The 16,600-nt window shown below is 41.1% G+C and overlaps 1 long non-coding RNA gene across 3 annotated transcripts; it reads right to left on the bottom strand.

Moving 5' to 3' along the window:
• Positions 1-431: 431 nt before the first annotated feature.
• Positions 432-4,410, bottom strand: LOC130253751 (uncharacterized). 3 transcript variants are annotated; one of them, XR_008840603.1, is made up of 3 exons: positions 4,029-4,410; positions 3,351-3,465; positions 432-2,961 (listed from the first exon to the last, which is right to left on the bottom strand). It is a non-coding gene; the product is annotated as an uncharacterized LOC130253751 (long non-coding RNA). The 3 variants fall into 3 exon arrangements; XR_008840605.1 differs by having other exon boundaries at positions 4,046-4,410; XR_008840604.1 differs by lacking the exon at positions 4,029-4,410 and adding an exon at positions 3,709-3,759.
• Positions 4,411-16,600: the final 12,190 nt, after the last annotated feature.

The following is a 16,600-nucleotide window of genomic DNA, read 5'->3' as shown; positions in this document are numbered from 1 at the left end:
CAGCACTTACTTCAAAGCCCAGGTAAATAACTGTTTCACCATCTGGGCTTTCTTTTGGGATAAAAAGTGTTTAGGAGGCTCACCGTCCAATCCACACATGCCTCCTGGGTCTGGGTGGCTATTAAGAGGTCATCCACATACTGAGGCAGCTATCCTTCTCCTGGTGGGGGTTCCCAAGACTCCAAATCCTTTGCAAGCTGCTCTCCAAATATGGTGAGGGAGTTCTTGAACTCCTGGGGTAGTACACACAATGTGAGCTGAGTTTTACATCCAGTTTTGGTTTCTTCCATTCAAATGCAAAAATTTTCTGGCTGGCCTCGTGGAGAGGGAGGCAAAAGAAAACATCCTTCAAATCAAAAATGATAAACCAGGTTAATTCAGGTGTTAAATGAGCTAACAAGGTGTAAGGATTTGCAACCACTGGGTACAAGCCCTTAAATCTTGTACTAACCTGTATGACCCATCAAGCTTTTTCACAGGCAAAATAGGAGTATTAAGATCAGGTTGACACTCTTTTAATAGTCCTATCTGCAAAACGTTCTTGATAATTGGACTGATCCCTTCTCTGTCTTCCTTTTTCAAGGGATATTGTTTGACCCTTACTGGTTGTTTTCCTTCTTTAAGCTGTATTTGTACTGGTAGAGCATTCTACCAGTAGGCCCACACCCCAGAAAATACCTGATCCATTATTTTCTTAATATTTTCTTTTTCGTTTGCAGCTCTAATTTCTTTGGTTACTAGCATTAAGCTCAACAATTCCACATATTGTTCAACTTTTACCTCCAAACTAATTTCCCCATTTTTAAGTATTACTTTTGCTTCCAGCTGCTCTTGCAGATCCCTGCCCAAAAGTGCAGATGGAGCATTTTAGGCATGTACAAAAATCAATTAATTCCTCACTGTTTCCCCAATTTATACTTCAGTGGTTTGCAAAAATTGGCTCTTTCAGATTGGCCAGTTGCCCCCCTTACCATAATGCAATAATTTTTTATAGGTATTAGAGCCTTATTGAACACCAAATATGTTGCCCCTGTGTCTACGAAAAATTCTATCTCTTCCTCTTTGCTCCCTAGTTTGACTACAACCAGAGGGTCCCCCAGGGTCCTCTTCAGTTCTCCTTTACATAAGCAACCACCTTTCTCCTCGATCATCTCTTCTCTGTTTGTCATCTCTCCTTCGTTCTGGACACTGGTTCTTCCAGTGTCCAAATTCCTTGCAAAATGCACATTCGTCTTTTCCCAGTCAGGGTGGTCCTTGCCCACGTTTTCCCTTTTCTTCCTCCCTCACTCTTACTACTAATTTCCTTATGCCCTGTTTATATCTCTCTTCCCGACTGCTGAAAACTCTCCATGCTTCATCCAGCAAAGTCTCTAAGTCCCGGCTTGCTGGGCCCTGGATCTTCTGAAGCTCTCTCCTGATGTCTCCTGTAGACTGCCCTACAAACAAGTTCACCAAGTATAGTGTTCCTTCATCAGATTGAGGATCCAAGGCGGTATGCAAACGCATTGCCTCTCGCAACTGATCTAGAAATTCAGTAGGTGTTTGAGAGGGACCCTGTTTAATAGCATACAGGGATGGCCTAGGGATGGCCTAGGGATGGCTCTTTCCAGCCCCTTCACTATCAATTCTTGGTATCTGCTTAGCTGACCTAATCCCTCCGGCTTACGGTCCCAACGTGGATCCTGAAGGGGAAGTACATCCTTAATGTGCTCCTGTGTTCTTCTACAAACATCCTTGGCCAGGTCCTTAGCTACTTTCAAAACCATTTGCTTCTCTGTCTCTGTTAAAGCATCAAGCAGTACCTGCATGTCATCCCAATCGGGATTATGCTGTTTAATCATAAACCTCAATCTCCTAGCAACACCTGTTGGATCACTGATACCTCTTAGCAATCTTTTCCCAGGCCTCCAGATCCTGCGTAGAAAAGGGAACTCTAATCAGCATTATCGTCCCTTTAGGGGTTACTGCTTCCCACAGAGGTGCTTGTATGACCTCTCTAGTTTGTTTCTGGGTCCTTGATGCTATAGGACCCTGTGGGGAGGGCCCTTCCTCCCCACAATCACTGGGAGGTAACGGCGGGTACAGTCGGGTTGGCTCTTGTGGTTTGGGAGTTGGTGGGGAAGCCTCTGTTTGGTATGCCTTGTCAGGATGTATGCATCTTTGGTTTATTGAACATGCACTACAACACCGCTTGAGCTTTCCCTGGTTAGCTTTATAATCCTTTTCCAGAGTCAGTACGAAGGGGTCAGAGGGTGGCCTAATCCCACAATCCCTTTGCCACTCAGGGTGTTTCTGAAGGGTGAAAAACATATCAGCATAAGTAGCCTCCTGCCGCTTCTGTTCACGCCTAAGAAAAAGCATTAACTGTAATAAAGTTTCATAGTCAACCGTCCCAGCTGATGGTCATTTCACCCCCTCTTCAAGTCTATAAAGTGGCCACAATCGCGTGCAAAACTTAACAAGCTCCTTCTTGGTTTCTGTGCCACCATAGCCCACCAGCTCTTTCCAGTGTGCCAAGATACATCCCAAGGGGCTAACGTTAGGAATCTGTTTGCTCTCGCTTGCTCCCACGCTGAGACTTCCTCTTCTGCCAACGCTTTTTAATCTTGTCCCAACTCCAAAACTTCACCTGCTAGTAATATGCTATAAAGGTACTGAGCACACTCAACCCTAAGGATGTCTGCTGGTTTCTGTAGGGCTCCTGAAATCCCGTTCTCTAATGTGTGTGCCTCTTGACCAGGCACCAATAAAATCCGTATAGCTATCTGGGTAGCCTTTTGTTCCTCTGTACGGCAAAGATCACAAATTCCCCTTCTAGGTATCCTCCACCCAAATACTCATCTGACCCAAAACTCTTGGCAAGCTCCACAACAGAACACAACCAGCGGGTGGCAGTCACAGCTCCCTCTTGGACAGGGAAGTTCCTTCGAGCTGGGTTCCCGCTCCCTGTATCTTCTATTCCTATCAAGAAAAAATAAAAAGGGAAAAGGTAATAGTAACTACAGGGAAAAGGGTTAACAGTGAACCAAACCAACTAGGCTATGGAATTGTAACTTTTGACACAGGATGGCAGTGTTGCCTCAAAAATGAGGCTCAAAGCGCAAATCGCTGGCAAAAACCCCATGGAGTTACACCTTTTCAACATGAAATGGCAATATTCACCTAAAATGCTCACTACACACACCACACAACTGGGGAAAAGCTCCTTCACATCTAAAGGAACTCACGCAACACAATCAATCACTTCACTCAAAACACTTACACAAAATAACAACACAAAACTACGTTTTCTCCCCCTTTAAATTGCTGGTTAGAAATGGCTGGTAAACCAAACCAAACCCGCGTTGTACCTTGTGCTGAATATTCACAAATCCGGCGGAGTTGGGCCGAGGCACAACACGAATCCCTCCGGGATGGGGGCAGCTCCGAGCTCACGAACCCGCCTCACTCCTCCGCGGCTAGGGACTACCAACACTTTGTCAGAATACCGCCCCACACCTCAGCAATCTTAAAGCCTCACAAACAACTAACTGTGTTTTCTCGCAGTTAAAACAAACACACACAATCAAAACCTTTCGGGGTTGAGCTGGGACAGAAAGACGCAGCTCAAAGCCGGGCCTGTGCCGGGCCTAGTTGCAGAGCCCCGCGCCTTTCTCTCCTTCTAAACACAAAACAAACAGCTTAAACACACACAGCTGCCGCTCTCACTCGGTCATTCGCCGTTCGAACCCCGCTGTTTACACACACACCCTAGTTCACAAAATCCGAGCGGAATGGAAGCGCTGCGGTTCCTCCGCCCGCCCCGGCATGTATCCCTCCGCTAACTAAGCGCAAATTTCAAAGCTCTCCACAACCTAACCACACATAAACTCAAAACACATACAATACACCGCCAACGCGCTCCCAAAAACACACAAACCAAAGCACAAGTCCTTACAAACTAAAACACACGCGGCGTGCCGCTAATTCACAGCCCGAACACACGAAACCGCAAACCCAAAACTCAGCCCGCACTCTCAAGCACAAACCTTGGTTTTTACCGTACCCCGCGGTCCGAGATGGGACCACCCGGCCACCAAAACTTGCGGCCGATGCCTCCAGCTGCAAAACACCGTGCCGCTTCTAAACCGCAAATAAAACCGGAACCAAATGATTTATTAAATATGGATATCCATCTAACATCGATATCCAGCTATGACGGACGAAAGACTCTCTAACAGTTTAGAGTAAGAACGTGGATGTTTATCCCAGCTGCGTGGGGTAGTTCCCTAAAACGCACTGCAAAGTTACAAGCAATTCCAGAGTGTATTTATCTACAAAGGGTTTAAATATTTATATATTCATAACACTAACATCTCCCAATCCCCGCTTCCTATGGTAATCACCTTGAAAGGCTATTAAGCGTGCGTAGTTTGCTCCCCGAATTGCGTCAGAGTTCCTTTTTATGGGGAGGGGTCGTAAAAAGAGGAAGTAAGGCGAGTCTTCCTCGTTCTGAACTTGTAACCCCTCCCATAGAAGGCAATACAAATGAGCTCTGGGAGAACTCAAATTTCCTCCCGCTGTGACTTTGGAATGGGTTTCCAGATGTGAAAGATTTGCAATTGTTTGTATTTCTTTAGGTCTATTTATCACTTTCTCCGTTTCTCACAACAAACACAGCTAAACAAACATAAAATGACAAGCAATTAGTTATTTAAATTTGGGATAACCATCTCAAATCCGGCTTATTTTAACTCACTACTAACTCTTAATTAGTTCCAGCAAAGCCTACCTTTCTATCTGCTCTAATTAATTCCAACAAACCTTTCTTTAGCTAAAATCTTACCTTTTCTAAAATTTGTGTCTCAGGTGAGGAGCTGGTGGTGCAGAAGAGCAGGAAAGTGTTCTGTTTGCAAATGCTCTACCTTTGCTGGTTTCTCTATAGCACCTGAAATACAGCTGGAAACAGAAATGTTTGGAGTTTTGTCCTTCAAAGAGGTGGCACTCTAGGAATAAGCCAGAGATCCTGGTGTTTGTTACCCACTCACAGAGGAAAGCTGAGGAGTTGTGTCTATCTTATGACAGGAAGGTGAATTTCTGACAAGAAATTCTACTAAACTCTAAATAATCCATTGCTTCAAAGCCATGGTTCTGACATACATAATGGACTGTGAAATCTGCGTGAGAATTTGCACCTCTGAGTAGGGGATTTTAAATTTAGTTGCCTGGAAATCTTGCAACTTTTTAATAGTGAGATGGGGAATTGAGGATTAAGGAATAGTTTATCAAAATTAGCTAACCAAGACAATGAGGTATGCCTGACATTTACTGTGCTTGAAAAATAAACGGAGCCAGAACTTGCAAACAGGGTGAGGGGTTCAAGGCTACCAGTGACAAGTGATAAATCCAAAACCCTAAACCAGCAAGAACTAATCTCAAGGCCCAAGAGGCTAAGATACATGCTCCAGAGACAAAGTTGAAAAGTTCAAGTGTGATGAAGAGTTTGGAAGCCTCGGTCAGAGACCCCCGACAACCCCAGCATTGGGGAGGTGCAAATGCAAAAGGAGGTTTGGTTCATTTTAATATAAAGTGAAGGTAAATGACATTAGGCAAGGCTAGGACATGAATATGTATTAGGTATACTGTGTAATCCTAGGCTTTTAGGGAATAAAGAGCAATAGTTTGAAGTTTTGGGGCGCATGCTTTAAGAAGAGCTATCCCCCATGCACCTCAGCACTGAATAAATGCATATCTACTTTATAACTAATTTCTCACAAGTTATTAAGTCTTTTCCATGTATCAATAGAAAGATGCATGAGTTTTTCCATACAAAAACTCTTCTTACTCTTTTGAATTTCTGAAATTCTTCATGTTATGCATAACACTTCATAGCAACAGTTGCTTCCTATGATAAGCTGAAAAAGTACATGGACAGTATAATGTGAAATTTTCAAGACAAAGCAGAATTTGTCAGCACCGAACTAGAGCTACATTTCCATTGTGGTTATTTGTCTCCATCAAAAGGGGACCTTGAAACTTGTTCAAAATGCAACAAAACAACATCATGGAAGGGAAAACCACTATGAAACACAAAAGCAACATGTCCAGCTCAAGTCGAAAATCCTTCACCTGCATATTGTTGATAGATGGGAAGCTATTCTGGGAAACCAACGCTTGCTTCATTCTTAATTTCTTTCCCAGTTTCTTTTTTACAGTTGCTGCAGACAAAATATGGGGCTTGAGGGACCTTTGGTCTAACATAAAACAGACTTTTCTTTTGGTCTGATGCTTTCCTAATTTTCATATGTATAATAACACCCTGAAGTTGAATTTGTTCTTACTGGAGGACAGGACAGGACAAAATCCATAACAATTTCCCTAGTAAATTTGGGCCAGGCCAATCTTTTTCACTACTACCAATGTCACAAATCATGATCAGGATAGTAATTAGAGTCTCCATTTAAATAAAAAAGCATTTCCAACTGCCCAAGGTTGGCATTGGCAGTGAATTACAGCCTGAAATGCACTCCTCTTGTCTGCTGGTATCCACTTCTCTTCTCTGGATAATGCTGTTATGAATTCTCAGTAGCATATTTCCACTCTCTTCCCAGAAGTCCATATAGTTGTTTTGTAAGAGCATGTGCAACAAAGTGTAAGTAAAATCTCTCCTTCAAGGAATGATGTCATTTGCTCTAGATCCTACAAGTCCTACTGTGGTGTTGGTAGCAAGTGAATGAGTGATGTATAAGGTCCTGCATGCTGATCTTTTCTATTTCTACCTTTGAAAAATACCTCTTTGTACAAACCTCTATTAAGGAATTAATTTCCTCTTTGTGGCAGTCTATTGGTTTGTAAGGGGAAGCAGCTCAGTTACACATGAAAAAGGCTTTAGTATAATATTCTTAGAGAAAGAGTGATGCTCAGAGGTAGTGAGTGCCCTGAGTGAGTGAGTGAGGGGGTTGTGTATCCACCAGGAGGCACAGCAAACTCAGGCTCTGTCTCATTCAGTCCTGGACATGTGGTATGTACCAGCAGCAAATAGGAGCAAAAGTGTTCATCAGATTTTTACAGCCAGAGGTAGGAAATGTGGAGAGCCGGAAAGAGGCTGAATGAAATGCACATACGTCAAAAAGTTATCTGGTCAAAGGCTATAATTTCAAATAAACTTTGTTGCTGTTGTTCACAGACATTGGAAGTCATGAGCGATATGACAAAAATAAAAATGCTGATCAGTGTATAAAGCAATACTGGGGCTCAGCTTCTTAAAGTATAGACCAGCATTTGTGTGAGAGGCCAAATTAAATACTTCTATGTATCTAATGTACATGTGGAGAAGGACAAGGTTAGAATTATTGAATCATATAGAATACCCTGATTTAGAAGGGACCCATAAGGATCACTGATCCTTGCCCTCCACAGGACTGCCCCAAGAATCACACCATGTGATGCTGCAAACATTTATGGATGTGAATGATCATATAGTTACATCTTAACTATATAAAAGAGGTTGCAAAACCAGCTGGAAGCTTACCAGTAAGTACTTGCACATTTGGGACTTCATGGGAATACAGGCTGTAGTAACTTCATCAGTTATGCTCCTCCTCTGACAGTGTAACTGGAATTACAAACCAGGGTCCTTCTCTCTGATCCTAGAAGTGTGTATAGCACATCAGGAGTATGATCGTAGTGTTTTCAAAGTTGCTAGATTTTGTGATTTTTAAAATACTGTAGTGAAATACTTCTTTATGTCATTTCAAAATCTGGTAATTAGCTAGGAATTGAAAATCTAAACCTAATCAAGTTCTCTTCCCAGGCTTGAAGAGAAACCTGAATATAAGAATGTGGAAAAGAAATAAAGAGAAACCCAAACTATTAGTAAGTTCTCATGAGTTTTGTTTTTTAATGCCAGCCTCATGACTTTCTGGAAAGTGATTTATTGAAAGCCTTGGTTTGACAATTCTGTGCTTGGCTAGCTTGGGCTTGACCCAAGTCCCCTTTTTTCTTGGCAGGACTTAAAACAGTTGAGATGTAGCCTATGTCCCTTTGTAATCCAAGATTCCTGCGTGCAGTCAAGAACCTTTAAGCACGGGAAATGAATAAAATGATTCAAAGCCAGCTGGTGGTGTGGGCCAGCAGGGCTGGGGTGAGGAGCCAAGGGCTCACTCTGCTTCTCTGGGACCAGCTTCTATGTGGGTTTAGCCCAGCCAACACACTAGAAATCTGTAGAAATCCTGTTTGACTTTTAAATTGTGCAAGCTTAGCTGGCACTAGTCCAGCTGCATAGAGAGAGCTCTGCTGATATTTCCAGTTCTTCAGCATTGACATGAGTGCTCCTGCTCTCCAGAGATGCAGCGTGCAGCCGTCTGCTGGAACAGTGCGGCAGCAGCACCGGGCGCTTTCGTGGCCGTTCAGCAACCTCAGCAGCAAAGCAGCAATAAAACAATGCTGCCAATGTGCTCCACTGGCAGCTCTTATTTCAGGGCAGAGCGCTGTGCTGGCATTACACAGCGTGCAGCAGTTTCTCCCGCGCTGCCCCGAGGGCTCCTGGCCAAAGAGCGGGCACCAGGCTGGAGTTAGCGACCCATAGAGGTACGCTGTGGTTCCAGACTGCTGAGGGAGCACCCTGCCCTGTCACTCTTCTCTACACTTCTGTTTTCCGCATGGAAACAGGGGTAACAGGACCACCCAGATCTCCAGCCTTACAGCAGGCCGGATTCTGTGATTTAAACAGGCACAGCTGTGAAGTGAGCAGAGTCCTGCTGCGCTGCACCAGCTCTGAGCTCGGCTTACAGTCCCGATGCGAGGCCTGCGCAAGGACAAGACAAGTAAATTAACATCTAGCTCCAGCTTTTATACCCGCTGAGTATAAACTGTGATACTTTTTTTAGTAACCTTAAAAGCAAATGTCTGTCAAAGTTTCCTTGTAACATCTTGGTCTCACTGAGTTGCACTTGAGATTTCAGGACGGGTGTTTTTTGCACTTGCCAGCTTTTGTTTGTAGACTGCTGTCTTGCTAAGGAGAAATTTGAACTATGCCATTATATAATGTAGATGCAAATGCTTTTCCAGAAATTACTGTTTGTTTACTGAGGGATGGTAGGAGTGTGTGGGCTGTTTCCTGGCCCCCGTTATTGCAGTCCTTGCAGGCCTTCTTGTTTCTCTACCATTTTCCAGCTGGGACATCCAATTAATTGGACTGAATTTGTTTCCTTTTGTATCTACCTATTCTAGGTTAATAGTTTAGAGCTGTGGAAGATGGAAGTTCCTGGCATGTGAACATTTGAACAGCTGCATTAAAAAGACCAGTCTCACTGCATGAAAGAGCAGGTTCTCACACAACAGCTACAGGAAAAATACTTGCATTTTTACATCTGTTTTACTACAAACACTCAAATTGTACTGAAGCTAAAATACTTCAATTCAAACACAGGGCCACAGAATTCTATGCTTTTATCTGAGAGTATCATATTTTTGTAGAAGTAAACAGAGTTTAGCAATTAGAACAGCACTCAGCCTCCAGCACCACTCTGAAACACAACCTGCATCAAGATGCACCTGTCCCTGGTGGAGATGTCAGCCCATGTGACACCTGCAGAAATGCTCACAGGCAGCCCTTGGGCATCCTGTCTCTCTGCTCATGCAGAGAGGTGGCCAAGGCTGAGCTGTACTCACTGAGAACCAGCTTCTGAGCTTCTCTGAGGCTCTCTCTCATCTTTTGAGCATCCCTCAAAAGGCAGCTGAGATACAGGCACCCAGACCAAATATGGAACCAGAATTACCCACATCCTTCCCTGCAGGATCAATGTCTTAAGTTTATCTGCCTCCACTTCACAAGGAAAAGAATGTAGGGAAAATCCTCTGTTCTTTTCCCAGATTTTTTCTATAGCTCTGACATCCTGTGTAAAGACATATAACAGTCACAGCTAAATGCAGGATAAACAGTATATTTTAATTAATCTTCCCTTGATTTGCTGAATTATTCTTTTTTCTCCACAGATTTCTTTCTGGCTTTGCCTATTTTGTAGGAAAAATACCAGTCCAGTGGTTTAGATTTCACTGAATCTGGAAAAATTTATATCACCATTTCTGCAAACCAAAATGCATATGAGCAGTTCTTTGACTAAAATGATCAGTACTACTAATAAGACTTATAGTTCTTTTGAGACTAACTTTACTCTGTATTTTATCCCACTGCAATGGAATGTAGTGAGCTTTTAAGTAATAGATAACATTAGGTACTACACAAATATTTCTGTAACTGATATATCTGAATATATTAAGATGCAAATGAGCACATTGAATATCTTAAACTGATGAAAGAAAGCGTTGGCAATTAAAAATCTCTTCCAGGGATTTTGAAAATGTAATGCAAAGCAAATGGCATCTCATTATACTAACATTTTGAAGAAGGCCTGAACTGTCTCTAAAGCTTTGATTGCTCTGAAGGCTTTACTTCTGATGAAGAAATTTCAGCAGCCTTTCATCAGAAGTGGAGTGGGCAGAGAATGTGCCCACATGTGCATGTGACAGTACTGCTGCTGGTTTTACTCACAATATCTGGATTAAAAGTCCTTATGCAGACTGCAGGCATATCTTGATTTTGCTTGTAAAACCACCTTAACAAAACAGCCTTCCTTGCTATATTTTGCAGGATGTGGTGTTTAAGTTTTATCACACAGCTACTAATGAAAAAGACACGTAAGCAAAAATTTTGTGTTCTGCTCTGCTACCATTGGCACAGTAATATTGTGACTATGCTGCTAATTGAAAGATAAGCAGGTTACAGTGAGAGCCAGACTCTCATCTTCCATTCAGTTGTAAAGCAGGACTACTGCCATCAGATTTTGGGTATGTGGGAGAACGAATATCAAAATGAGCCTTTGCAAATACAGTCAACTAAAAAGGATATTGAGTGGAGCCACAACAAACCCTTCCACAGAGAATGGTAGCACTTTCGAGGATCTTAACAGTTGGTTGTTGCAGTTTAACTTAAAAGTTTAAATTTATTAGAAGAGTTATAAAAAGAAATCCATCTCATCATTTTCATGGTCTGTTGCATTTGTGAATAGGGTTTTCCAAGCCCCAATAGTTGTATAGTAACATCTGAAATGGATCTCTGCATAAATGAATTTCCCAAAAGCCTAAGTAGCCTAAAAGAACTGACTTCCTACAGCGATGAAGGATTTTCTGAACAGTTGTGTAACATGTATTTCTTACATTCCCCTAAAGGGTATATGCTTCTAAAGGGAACTAATAAATGACCTTTCAGAAAAAGAGAGTTTGGAGCAATTACTTGCTCTTCAGCAGTCTCTTTGAAACTTTGCTTTACAGAATTAAACCTCAGAGATTCATTCCTCTGGTTTTCCTTGAGGCATGTATAGTTTGATCACTCAAATGCTCTCTCTGTGGGCTAAGCCTAGTTTTATTTCTAAGAAAATGTTGAGCTCATTGAAGCATATAACTTGCCATACAGCATTATGTTCATTTAGCCCAGCTGTGTATCTGCAACTGTTGTTGATTCCCAGTGCTTTTGAGAAGATGCAAAACCAAAGCAAACTCAAGCATATTTTCGACAGAATTGGGGTGATGGAGACTTCATCCTAGCTACTAACTTGTTTAAACTTTGTGTTTCAAGCTGCTTTTTTCTTTTAGTACCTCTTATGTAAATAACAAGAATACCCAAAAATACAATAATCCAGGACAAGAGAATATTGTTCTCCCTCTTAGGCTCCTGCTGTGTTGTTTTGACTTTCCTAACATCCTGGAGCAGCGAGTTTCACAGTCTATTTTGTTATTTGATGAAAAGACAACACTCAAAGTTGTCAGCTACACAGCCTGCCTCCTCTTGTACTACAGGACTGAGAAAATGAAAGCACTCAAACTATGTTCTCTATGCTATTTTTGTGTTTGCAATCGGTTTGCTACACCTTGAAGAAGAATCTATAAGGGAATATTTACTAAAAACTGACTTTAACATACTGTATTTCCTATTCACCAACCGCCTAATAAAATAGAACTTAGAAAGGAGGAAAGTAAAGGGAAATGGGATAGCAATTACACTTTCCCTAAAAGACAAGTCATAACTTAGAGTGATCCCCTGATTTCTTAGGGCAGGTGACAGCTACTGACTCCCTTAGGTAATGCTTTGTTCATTGGCACTATACCTCAAATCTGGTGTATGGACCACCAGCCTCAATCCAGGCTATTGTGTGTTGAAGCAACACCATGTAATTTGGGTTGGTTGATCCCAGTCTTCTGCTGTCCTTTCCTACTCACCATCCTGATGGCTGTTGCTTTCTGTTAGTCACTTGTTAGTGGTTTTTTGCTTTTTCATAGGAGATAACACATAAAGACACAAATAATCCTTGTTGCCCCAGGAATATTGTTTTTTACAGAATCTTCCCTTCTAGGAGCTGCTGCAACCCCAGGCTTAAAGGGAGGTTTTAGATTCAGATGACTGCTAGCCCTGAGCACATTTGCCCAGGCTTTTCACACATTACTGCAATTACATCACAATTCCAAATTTATATCAGGTTTTTTACAGTGTCTGAATTGTTAATGGAAACACAACAAAGCACATCCTTCCAAAAGAAGGTTTCAAGACTGTTCCTTTCTGCTCATCTCCTTTTTTATCCACAGGATGCAAATGGAACACTCACCCCCTCTTAGTTTTCCATTCCTCTACAGTGCTCAGAGAAGGGTTGGCTTTGTTTTTTCAAGGGTTTTTTTTTCGTTTGTTTTGTCCTCTCCTAAGCCTCAGGCCTGCATATTTGAATCTCTTCTTATTTATTCAGTTTCTTAGGCAAAATGTTCTAATTCAGTTACAGGCCTTTTTTCCATGCCAATTCTGTATCCAAATGTCTCCTAATCCTGTAGCCTTCTAGACTGCAACAACCAGAGTTGTATACATTTCAGCTGAGATTGTATCATTTATACATATATTAATCTTAAACATTTTCTTGATCATAACCAAGTACTGTACTGTCTACATTGATAGTTCTGTCTTTTTCTGGAAACAGCATTTTTAACATATAATGTGCACTACTAGTTTTTTATGTTCTCTACCTTGTGCAAACTTGACATTGTGCTGCCTCTACACAATCACTGAGCAAATTTCCCCATTTTTGTGTAGATTGACAACAGAAATGAAATTTGCAGGCACCACTGAAGCAATGAAGGGAAGAAAAATCTCAACTATACTTAAATAATAGGAAATTATGTAAAGAAACAAGAAAGAGCAGATCTTCAAGGTACTAAACCTTTATTTTCATGCAAAGCCTCAATGATTTTGGCTGGCTCCATGTAGAAGAAACACCATGTGTAGAAGATGATGAGCAATCAGCAGGGCGACGAGAGTAATTCTCGTCTTGATCTGTTAAGTGGGTGCAAGGAACATATTTTGCTTTAAAAGAAACAAAAAGTGAGCAAACCAGACATCTTTGCTCCATCTCATCTAATTAAACTCAGAAGATGAATAGTGGGATATAGAGATGCAGGCAGCAGACAGATGTTCAACCTATTCCCAGAATTCAAGTTTGGGATGTAACAAAATTTTGAATTTTCAGATGGAAAAAATGTAACGAAACCTGCAGTATCAAATCTGCCCTTGTGTACCACATTTTCAATCTCTGTTCATCAGGTAACAGAAAACCATTAACAGAATTTAAATTCTTAAGGGGACTAATTTCCCATTTCAGTTTAATCATATGTCATGTTTTTTGGTATTTATATTGTAGCCCACCTGGTTCTTCAACTGCCTTTGAAGTATCCTTAAAGGTAGTCAAAGACTGCATCTTTTAGTTTTTTTTTTTCTAGGGCAAATAAAGACTCTTAATAAATCTTTCAGACCTTCTTCATACACAGTGAAATGAAAAAGCAGCAGCCTTTAAAGATATACTGGGAGACAGAGCACATTGAAGATCTTAGCACCCTAACATTATCTTACCTTTCTCTTTTCCCTGCCTTGTTTCTCTTTGATGAACTTCAGTAAAGGGTGATTTGATCTGATAAGTTTCAATTGCAACATTGCTGCTGCAAAAGCTTGTGCCTTCTTAAGGCTAAATTACCTTCATGCCTGCAAATTACATCTTTGTAGGTGTGCTGATGATAAAGCTTTGTAGTATTCTGGTTCAGCAAAAGAAGTGCCTTGATACAATCCTCACTTTTTATGCTTGTGAGATGGAAAAAATAAATCTATGGGGATATCTGCTTCAGAAATAGCTGTGTAGCTGGTTTTAATGACACATGCTTTTGCTAATATCAGCTCAGCCTTCTTGTTCCTAAACTCCTTCAGAAGTTTAGAATGACTGTGGACTTAAAACCTTGGACTCAGTACTGGCAGATTAACTCTGAAATAAGTCTGTGATTTCAATGGAGGCAAAGAACATTTAAAGAGAGGAATTGTATTCAGTCTCTTGCTACTCTTTACATAATGTTAATGCTGAGACTTTTTTTTGCGTTTTTTTGCTATTTTTTAAAGCAGTTTCATGATTAAGGTTTAGCTGAAAACAACTTTGGCAAAAATTGATTGAGGAGACTGTTGTGGAACATCTCCTTTAAAGAGGCAATGGAGTGTTTCCTTCAGGCATTTTTTCATTTTTTGTGATGCTATTGGCATGCCATCAAAAATGTCCCATATCCAGAAAAACACAAACCTATTTCAATTTTCACTCTTCCCCTCACCTCCCCCCTCAACACATATAAGTATTCCAGAAAATTCCTGTATTTAAAAAAGGTTGGATTTGTGAAGAAATACATACTTCTATTTTGAAGTTTTGACATCTATATTTTTTTATAACTAGGAGATGACAAAATGCTGAGAATATATATTTTGCCTGAAAAGTTGTAACACTCCTTCTATGGTTTTGCTTATTTCTGCTTATCAATAAAAAAGCAAGAAAATGCAGTAAAATTAGAAGGGACCAAGTCCTACAAATAGTCCAGTGATGGATTCATAATAAAAAGCTCTACATTTTATTATGATTTTATTTATTCACAAAGTGTATGGCTGTCTCTCAGAACAGTGTACATCCACCTTAGGAGAAACAAACAAAAAAAACCTACAAAACACAAGTCCAACAACAACACAATACCCAAAAGCATTTGCTTTGGCTCTAACAGGTATTTACATTTTTCAAGTTTTCAAACACTTGCATCCAATTCCCTAGTAGTCATATTAATTTTTTTTTTTTTTTTTTTTTTTTTTTTTTTTTTTTTTTTTTTTTTTTTGCCTGCAGAAATACATTCTTCATCAAAGTTTGGATTGGTGCCTCTAACTGCTCAGTACCTTATATACTATTTTATTTTGTTATAACATTATTTTACTGAAGTGAATATGGTTATCATGCTATGAACATGATGCAGCTACTGCCACATTCTAACTAAATAAACGCTGCCACTAAAAAAACAGTGCTGTCACTGCAGAACAACTTGTACTTGTCATAATAATTATAACTATGAATGAGATAAAAATATTAAGTGGACACAAGCAGGAACTGCAGCTAAGTGTCAGCTGTTAGATGCCAACCTTATGTATCAGTGAAGGCGTGCTTGGGTCACACAACACAAGAGCAGTGACATACAAGAAATCAGACAGCTTGCTCCAACCTTAACTGCAAGCAGCTTTATTTGCTAACCTGTCTCTTGTGCAATTACCGAGTTGCAAAAAAAAAAAAAATTATAACATTATGAAGGTGACTGAAATAATAGATGGAATGTAAGTGCTGCATGATACACACTGTGCACAAAAACTAAATGAACAAATTGTTACCAAAAGATACAAATACTGATTCATTTAGAATGAATTGTGGAGATCCATATTTGGCACTGAAATAATCACAATCCTCTACAAGTGATTTTGCTACTCCCTGCCTTGAGAGAAAAGGTATTAAGATTTGACTCTGAGATAGGTGGACACCACTATGGTGTCGTTGCTGTGGTACCAGAGACTAAATATCAGGAAAAAGCCAAAAACCTGTCACTGGAAGAAGTCACCATGTGTGACAGACCATCAGTGATGAAGCCTTTGGGCTTCTTACTCACCCAGGTCTTAGGCTTCTGGGGGGCACTCTCAGCAAGAGAAACAGTGTTCTTAAATCTCACGGTGGCAGGAACTGATTGGGCTGCAGGACAAAGCTTTTGCAAACGACCCTTTGGATTTTCACTGGGAAGGGTGTGTGCTGACCGGCCAGGCTCCACAGTCCATGTTAGAGGCTGTCTCCTCAGCGGGTTTTTAAATCAGTGGGGGGAAGCACGGCCTGACAGGGGAGCAGCTGCCAACTGAGCAGCTCAGTAGCACATTACCCTGCCCACTGCTGTTCAGGTGTTCCGTCCAGGCTTTCAGCTGCTGGTTTATCCTTTCTGTTCACTGTGTGTCTCTGAAGAGGGAGGATCCCCTTCCATTTAACTTTTTGCACTCTTGGTCTGTCTTCTCTCATTACAACACTCGTGCAGAGGTTATCCTGGACATGAACTCCTGGACTTCACTGGAGCTGAGGGTTCTGGAGGTGCTGCCCAAATGCAGAATCTTGGCCCTAGATGACACCTAAATAAGCTTCACACATCTATGGTATTTCAGAGAGGAAAAACACAAATTCCCCGGGATCATACCATATTTTGCCTT

This window comes from Oenanthe melanoleuca, chromosome 1, assembly GCF_029582105.1.
Source record: "Oenanthe melanoleuca isolate GR-GAL-2019-014 chromosome 1, OMel1.0, whole genome shotgun sequence".
Lineage (NCBI taxonomy): Eukaryota > Metazoa > Chordata > Aves > Passeriformes > Muscicapidae > Oenanthe > Oenanthe melanoleuca.
The sequence above is the reverse complement of the archived record's forward strand: the minus strand, read 5'-3'. Positions and strand labels throughout refer to the sequence as shown.